At 45.3% G+C, this 9,624-nt stretch overlaps 1 protein-coding gene across 10 annotated transcripts in view; it reads right to left on the reverse strand.

The window, feature by feature from the left end:
- Window positions 1–9,624, reverse strand: part of LOC143297734 (neuron navigator 2-like) — a 487,523-nt gene that overhangs the window by 146,369 nt on the left and 331,530 nt on the right. The window lies entirely within an intron of this gene.

A 9,624-nucleotide genomic window follows, 5' to 3' on the forward strand; every position in this document is an offset into this window, starting at 1 on the left:
CTTCTGCTTTATTTATTTACTTATCTTTTTATTTTATTTTTCTTCTTCTATTTTTATAGCTGAGGTGAAGTGTGTATGATACAGTCTGCGCACTGTGAGACAATGACAGGGAGAATCTGAATGTCGGAGACAATGACAGGGAGAATCTGAATGTCGGAGACAATGACAGGGAGAATCTGAATGTCGGAGACAATGACAGGGAGAATCTGAATGTCGGAGACAATGACAGGGAGAATCTGAATGTCGGAAACAATGACGGAGAATCTGAATGTCGGAGACGGGACAGAAAGAGTAACACAGGGAGAGAACATAAAACGCGCGCGCGCGCGCGCGCGCGCACACACACACACACACACACACACACACAACTTCACACTGAAACATTCAAAACACAGAGAACAGAAGCAGACATGCAGACCAACAGTGCGGCAGTAAAGATGGACAGAAGAGGGCGTGTGTCGACTGAAGCGACTCTTGAGATCAGAGCTTCCCCAATTCCCCATCACCAGACCCCCAATTTCCACCCTACCCAGCGGGGCTGGGAAGGAGAAGCTTTCAAGATCTGCTGTGTGCAGCGAGGCGCGTTCAGAGATACGTGCCCATGACCCAGGCAATTAGAATGATGCCAGTTATCCTTGATGGAATAAGTCTGCGATGAAAGAGCTGAAAAGTCTTCAAGGAGTTCGGCGAACATGGAAGTATGGTGGACGCGGATTGAGTAGGCTCCGGACTGGAAGTGGCCTAACGGTGTGTTTGCTGGAACGGGTGGGGGTGGGGTGGGGGCTGAGGGGTGGAGGGTGGAGTGGGGTGGGGGAGAAAGGTTGTTTCGGTATTATATGGAAATCCAGCTGTATTGTGGAACTCGAGGCATGGTTGTCTCATTTTACTGACACCACCTCTTCCCTCCATAGTCATTTATTTTTGTTTGCCATCCTTTCCTCAGAGCCCTTTCTTTCCTTTATCTCCTATCTTATCCGTCTTTGTCTGTCATTTGTTCAATTTATCTCCCATCATCTTCAAGGAATCAATCTTCAGCCCCTCCTTATTTTAATTAACCTGTTGTCGGCGATACCCTGTCAATCGTCTGTACCTTCCCTCTGGCCCTTTATCTCCAAAACTTTTTTGTTCCAGTTTGAAGGAAGCGTCAAAGCGTGCAGACTGATACATATACCGTATATGGACTAGTCCGAGCGAACTGACGCCTTGGTCCTTCAAACTGAAAGTTGACCACACGGGGCGCCTCCTTGAAACTGAAAATAAACTATAAGCTACAGCACACGTGTGATTTATGAGAAAAGAAAGATAGCAAGAAGGAACGAAGGAAGGAAAGGTAACATATGTGTCACTGATCTTAAATTTGACGTCCCTCTTGTCCTTCATATCCTTAATTGGAATTCATATGTCTCTTTCATATTAATAATCAATGTCTCTTTCTCTATATCGCCCAAACTCTTTGCTCTGTTAGTCATTTATCTCTCGTCTGCTTAGGACCCTAAAAACGTCACTGACTCACCTGACTCTCCTTCCAGCGCACCCATTAACTTCTGTTTCCCTCTATTACCCCTCCCACCTTCCCAACGGACAAATGATTTTGTTGTTGATTCATTTTCCTTTCACCTTCTTTAATCCGCCCCATCGTCCGTGCCAGTTGGAAACATTACGCTCATGCCACTCACCCAGAGTCCGCCATGCACAGCCACACCCAGGTGCATCTGCTGTAGTATCAGCCCCGGAAGTCCCACAGGAAGTCATCGAAGTTAGGTCGTCAGGGGGCCACCACCAAATAGGACCCTGCACTGAGGCTATATATTTTCTTTCACCTCCGTTCTGTGTGGTTTGCTCATCGTTATTATCGCTATCTATTTAATTATTTTTAGTCCAAGTCATCAATATCTTGTTATTGTGTAAAACTGCCTGACACGCCCAGTGTCGTGCAAGGACAAAAGATAGAGGAAAGTATAGAAACTCTGCAACATACAGTATCAAAAACCTCAATAGATCTCCGAGACAACACCGTTATTATTTCCGGTCCCTCCATCCACAGTTGGTAAAACGACAGATAAACAGTCCTACATTCTGTGGCCTTTCCTGCCCTGATGTCATGGAGACCTCAGTTTGGGTTTTCCCTCCACTTCCATGCTTGTGGAGGTGAGTTCGTAGTCAAGGTCCCCATGCAGTGTCGGCACACATTGAATTTCTTACTTTCACTGTCCCATCCTACGTGTGACTCAATGTGCCTTAACCCCCATCCGCTGCTCATCCTGATTTCTACAAACGCTGCCACACCCAGGATCGTGTCATTGCCGTCCCAGTTCACCAGCAACGTTGGTAGATGCACCCTTCACTGCTGAACGTTGGTGTAAAGAGATCAGTGTGGCATGCACTTGAAGTGTAAATAGCGCACTCTGAGTGTTGTTAGTGTTGTACTGGGTTTTGCTAAACAGTAGTAATACAATCCCAAGAGGGAGACGTCCACACAAAGGACAGTGATAGACATCCTGACCTGTATATTGAATATTATCTCAGAGAGGAAACATCCTTTCAATAACGAGCGTACTTATCAATATCGGTGAAGGTGTTGCTGGAGACTGTCGCTGGAGGGAGGTATTTGCAGTCTCCACTCAAAGAGGTCAGCCTGTCTGGATCCGCGACAAAGCAATTACTGTCGTCAGCAGGGGGTGCAAGTATAGTCGGTGTTGCAGCTCCTCTCAACACCACCGAAATGACTCAAAAGTAGGGCAGGGTAGCCTCTGTTTGGTGGCCATACGGCGGTGTAACACTGCATTGACAGTTCCCTGTGGACTGACAGTGCTAGGATTCCGATAGCATGAGTATGGAAGTGGTAGCGTGAACGGGGTATGGGTCTTCAGCATTAAGGCGCGAGGATAATGCCGGTGCGACGGGGAAAATACGAACAAAAAGAAAGCAGACGCAGATAAATAAAACAAACATTAGCAGAGGAACAGCAGCTACGATCGATTCGGATTTTTTTTTTATCTCCTAGGGATGACCCATAATCATCATCACCATCACAAGTTTCAGCTTCACACTGCGTTCGGATAAAGCCATACATGCTTCACCACAAGGCAGATGCCTGACCAGCAGCATAACCCAACACGCTTTGTCAGGCTTTTATTGCACACACACACACACACACACACACACACACACACACACACACACACACACACACACACCTGTCTATACACACACACACACACACACATATATATATACATATATATATATATATATATATATATATATATATATATATATAACAAAACATTTCTGTACCTATTCGAGTAGATTTCTTCTACGGAATTTTGCTGGAGGACACAACACTCGCTGCCCTGGGTTCTTTTTTCTGTGCGCTAATTGCGTGCTGCATACGGGACCTCGGTTTACCGCCTCATCCCAATCACTAGACGCTCAGTTCGATCTTCCAGTCAAACTGGGAAGAAAGGGCGAGAGCGGAATTCGAACCCAGTCCCACACAGACTGTAATAACCCAGTCCCTCACAGACTGTAATAACCCAGTCCCTCACAGACTCTGTAATAACCCAGTCCCACACAGACTGTAATAACCCAGTCCCTCACAGACTGTAATAACCCAGTCCCTTACAGACTCTGTAATAACCCAGTCCCTCACAGACTGTAATAACCCAGTCCCTCACAGACTCTGTAATAACCCAGTCCCGCACAGACTGTAATAACCCAGTCCCTCACAGACTCTGTAATAACCCAGTCCCTCACAGACTGTAATAACCCAGTCCCTCACAGACTCTGTAATAACCCAGTCCCTCACAGACTGTAATAACCCAGTCCCTCACAGACTCTGTAATAACCCAGTCCCTCACAGACTCTATAATAACCCAGTCCCTTACAGACTGTAATAACCCAGTCCCTTACAGACTGTAATAACCCAGTCCCTCACAGACTGTAATAACCCAGTCCCTCACAGACTCTGTAATAACCCAGTCCCTCACAGACTCTATAATAACCCAGTCCCTTACAGACTGTAATAACTCAGTCCCTTACAGACTGTAATAACCCAGTCCCTCACAGACTCTGTAATAACCCAGTCCCTCACAGACTGTAATAACCCAGTCCCGCACAGACTGTAATAACCCAGTCCCTCACAGACTGTAATAACCCAGTCCCTCACAGACTCTGTAATAACCCAGTCCCTCACAGACTCTATAATAACCCAGTCCCTTACAGACTGTAATAACCCAGTCCCTTACAGACTGTAATAACCCAGTCCCTCACAGACTGTAATAACCCAGTCCCTCACAGACTCTGTAATAACCCAGTCCCTCACAGACTCTATAATAACCCAGTCCCTTACAGACTGTAATAACCCAGTCCCTCACAGACTGTAATAACCCAGTCCCTCACAGACTCTGTAATAACCCAGTCCCGCACAGACTGTAATAACCCAGTCCCGCACAGACTGTAATAACCCAGTCCCTCACAGACTGTAATAACCCAGTCCCTCACAGACTGTAATAACCCAGTCCCTCACAGACTCTGTAATAACCCAGTCCCGCACAGACTGTAATAACCCAGTCCCTCACAGACTCTGTAATAACCCAGTCCCTTACAGACTGTAATAACCCAGTCCCTCACAGACTGTAATAACCCAGTCCCGCACAGACTGTAATAACCCAGTCCCTTACAGACTCTGTAATAACCCAGTCCCTCACAGACTGTAATAACCCAGTCCCTCACAGACTGTAATAACCCAGTCCCTCACAGACTGTAAAAACCCAGTCCCTCACAGACTGTAATAACCCAGTCCCTCACAGTCTCTGTAATAACCCAGTCCCTCACAGACTGTAAAAACCCAGTCCCTCACAGACTGTAATAACCCAGTCCCTCACAGTCTCTGTAATAACCCAGTCCCTCACAGTCTCTGTAATAACCCAGTCCCTCACAGACTGTAATAACTCAGTCCCGCACAGACTCTGTATTAACCAATCTACTACCTTCCTCATCATTGATGTTATCGTCATCACCAATATAATCATGACGATGCCGGTGAACATGATGATGATAAACTTTTTTTTTATGGCGATAGAAAAAAAACATATTTCAAATTCAGTTCAAAAGCTTTATTAATCCACATGGAAATTAACCTGTGCAGTCACAGACTCGTTGTAAACAGCAGTATGAAATGAACATACGAACAATAAAAGACATTAAAACGAGTCAAATAAGAACTCACAGTAGCTGACGATAGACTAAAATAAACTACACACACTCACGCGCGCGCATTCAGTTTGGCATTGCACAAGAATGTGTACAAACAAAACACATTCAGCAAATAAATCACACTCACTCACTCACACACACACACACACACACACTCACTCACTCACTCACTCACTCACACACACACACACACACACACACACACACACACACGCGCGCGCGCGCGCGCGCGTTAAGACAATAAGGTATTGTACAACAATGTAAACAAATACAAACATCCAAAAACACACAAAACCAACTCCTCCACACACCCCAACCACACACACACAAGCACACAAACACAACACACAAACACACACACGCATATACACATACATTCGGATGTTTTTCTTTTCTAAAATTCCAATTAGTTCCCTTTGCCACCCGCTTCTTCCCCCACCACTCCCTGTCTTTCCACCACCACCCCTGTCCCCCTCAGACTGAACTCGTTTCCAGTCCTGGCTCCAGTCAGAGACCCAGTCTCACTCCTTCTTCCCAACACACTTCACCCCCCACGCCCACAAGCCCAGCTCTAACTGTCCCCTCCCTCACACATGTCACCACCACCACACTGACATGGAAAGGACAGATATAGAAATACGCCCAATACCCCCCACCTTGCGGGGGGAAGGGCGGGGGGTGGGGGTGGGGGGGGCATGGACTATCTGTGGCTTAAAAAAAAAGGTTTTGTCACAGGTCCTCTCATCCTCCATCCCATGACCCCACAACCCCCCCTCCAGTGCCACGCCCCCCCCCCTCCCTCGTCATTCTCTTCTTCTCTCTCCTCATCTATCCCTCCCCCATTTTTTTTCTACTCTTTCTCATTCCCCTTTTTCACTCTTCCCTAATTAATCCCGATTATCCCCTGTCCCTTAGCCCTTATCTATAAGTTATCATACTGTGGTGTGCGTGCGTGCATCTGTGTGTGTGTGTGTGTGTGTGTGTGAGAGAGAGAGAGAGAGAGAGAGAGAGAGAGAGAGAGAGAGAGAGAGAGAGATTTCCTTTTTTTCGTATTCTTTCGCCTCCTTTTCACCCCCAGTTCCCCATGCAAACCACTCCTCCCCCCACCCTCTCTCTCTTTTCTTTTTCTCTCCTCATCTCTTTCTGTTCTTAAGAACTTCCCAAAACCCGTTCATCCAAAACATTCTTCGGAGACGCTCCCTCATCCATCCCCCATACTTCTCAGCTTCTCTAACATACCCCTCTCCGCTCCCCCAATGTCCCTTCATTTTTCAGTTTCCGCCAACTCTTTCAGCGAGAGGAGCACGTAGAAGCGGGATGTGGGGTGAGGAGGTGGGTGGGGTGGGGTGAATGGAGAGGAGGAGGAGGGGGTGAAGGGGATAGGGGTGGGGGTGAGGATAGCGAAGAACCAGGGCCCAGATGTCGATAACAAAACGATATCGATTGGTGAAAGTCTGCTCTTTCCACTCCCCCCCCCCCCCCCCCCGCCCCTCACCTCTCTATCTCTCAAACGACTTACGCATCGAAAAGGCACATTCATTTGCATATAAAAAACCCTTCATAAATGTATCTCCAAAACCGCCAAACGACATGGTATATGGTGGAACGGGCAGGAAACCACAATGGATAGATGGAACAGTAAATGCGATTCGATATTGGTTACGTCTTACCAGAATGGAAAATAGTAGACTTCCTAGAAAATCATGCAACATACTTCTTAATATTCATGAAAATGGTAAAGAATGCTGGGTCACAGATATCCAGAGACATTTAACAATTTATGGTTTTGGGTTTGTTTGGCTTAATCAAGGGGTACAAGAGATTAACTGGTTTTTACGTGAATTTCAAGAACGTATATCTGATAGTTGGCTACAATGGTGGAATGAAAGAAACGAGGAACGCGAAAGATATTCTGTGTACAGATTGTTCAAAACTGAGTTATCTTTGGAACCTTACTTCGAATGTATCAAAAATATAAAACTTCGAGACACATTCATTCGATTCAGGCTTGGCATATCTGACATAAAAACACATAAATTACTCTTTTCGTCTGACTACGGGGTAGATTTATCGTGTCCTTTGTGTAAATGCCGTTTAGAAGATGAAACGCATTTTCTGTCGTTGTGTACAGCAACCGATGATTTAAGACAGAAATATTTTACAAAAGAAAATATGGAGAAACTTAAAGAAACACCCCACAGGCTATTAATTTTTCTGTTTAATGTGGTGGAAAAACTATGAGGCTGTGCCTGCCGATTTTTTTTTAAAATATATATATATTTTTTACTTATGCTGAAGAGAGCTGAAGAGTTATAAAAATACGCCACTCACTCACCGCAGTTCATGGGTCAGGGAAACTGAAACACATTATTTATCTATTATTTACTTGATACTGTGTTGCACTGTAAAATATTTGTTGGTTCTTTTCAACTTCCCGAAAATCACTGATGTAGATATCGTTGGTGAGGGGCTCGGAGAGGGGCTGTGGGAGGGGATAGTGGGGGAAGCAGTCACTTTCATCAAATCGCAATCGGCATATTCAGACCAGGATTGCTAAGAAAATAGCTGTGATGTTTTCTAGAAATTTCGGATAATCACAAATACGAAGTTCGTGATCTATTTCGTGACTGGCCGAAATGCCTGAAACGAAATCGGTGACTGATTTGAACAAAAACTGCAATATGTTGGTAACGTACGACTTTATTTCATCCTTTTCTTCAAAACTTTTGATGTTTTATAACAATATCAGGACATCCCTCGCATTTCAATTTTACACAAAAAGGAAAAAAAAGAGTTGATATCATTAAACAAGACAGACTTCGCATCTAATTCTTCTTTAGTGCCTTGCAAAAGGCGAAGAAAACATCACATCACATGTTATTCAACAGTTAACAAACAGGTTAAAAGAAGAAGAAGAAGAAGAAGAAGAAGAAGAAGAAGAAGAAGCTTGTTTGACCATAATATGCGTCTCTATTGATTTTTGTGGACGCATACACAAAAATGTTCTCACAAAGAAATCGTGATAAGAATCCCTTTTCTTTTTCCTTTCCTTTTTTTTCAAACCGAATGAAGAGAGAGAGAGAGAGAGAGAGAGAGAGAGAGAGAGAAGGCCAACGACCTCCAAAGAAAAAGTGATGTCAGAAAAGAGGGCAGCCAGGAATGGAGGGAAGTGATGGATCGGGAAGGGTTGCCGTGATGGGTGTCATGGTCAGGACGAGATAGGCTCCCCTGAAGTAATAATAAAAAACCCTCAAGGAAATTGACAATCGTCACACCACCATTACCCTTCTTCGCTATAGAAAAAAGAAAAAAGGAAAAAAAAAGAAGTATATTTCTCCTGTTCTTCCACCAATAATTTATCTGTCTGTCTCGCTGGTTTTGTCCATGTCTGCATGTCTCTCCATTATTTATCTTAGCCTCCTCTCTCTCTCTCTCTGGGCTCCACCTCTCTCAAAGTATCTCCTTTCTCAAACAAGCTCACTCTCTGCCCAACCCCTCTCTTTCAAAATACCCTGTACCCCATCTCTCTCATTCGACTATTTTTTTCTTCTCTTTCTCCTCCTCTTCACTTCCATCTTTTTTCTTCTTTTTTTATCCCTTCACACCCAGACTTTCAGTGCACACACACACACACACACTCACACACACACACGCGCGCGCGCACGCACTCACACACAAACAATCATACACATACATACACTCACACACACACGCACGTACATAGGCACGCATGAACACACACACTGATTAAGAGAGAGAGAGAGAGAGAGAGAGAGAGAGAGAGAGAGGCTGCACTGTCATATAACTGGCGGCACGATGCGTTCCCCAGGGAAAACAGAAAGAAAACAAAAACAACAATAACACGATTATTATCGTCTGCTTGTGGAAACGGGACTCTGTCTGTCTGACTGTTTCTCCCAACCCCCTTCTGCATGTTTCCCTCTAACTCTTTCTCTCCCTCCAGCTCTCTCTCTCTCTTTCTCTTACACACATACACAACACAGATAACAGATACAGACATACACTCGTATACAATACACTCCCCCCACCTCCGGCCACCCTCCCCCCCAACACACACACACACACTCACATACACACGCGCGCGCGAGCGTCTTCAACAATTACAGAATACCAGGTAAGGAGGAAGGAGAGGAAGCAGGGAGTATTGGCAGCTGTCGACATGGAGTCGCAGACAGACAGGCAGAGAGAGAAAGAGAGAGAGAGAGAGAGAGAGAGAGAGAGAGAGAGAGTGAGAGAGAGACAGAGAGAGGGGAAGAGAGAGTGAGAGAAGGGGGGGATCAGTTTTTGCTTCAAGACAGCCATCACTGTTGGAATGTCCGTAGCATGTTAATCACTGGGAGTCTGGAACTGCGCTGTTCATGCGTGTGCGTACGCGCGCACACGCGC

Source organism: Babylonia areolata, chromosome 23, assembly GCF_041734735.1.
Source record: "Babylonia areolata isolate BAREFJ2019XMU chromosome 23, ASM4173473v1, whole genome shotgun sequence".
Lineage (NCBI taxonomy): Eukaryota > Metazoa > Mollusca > Gastropoda > Neogastropoda > Buccinidae > Babylonia > Babylonia areolata.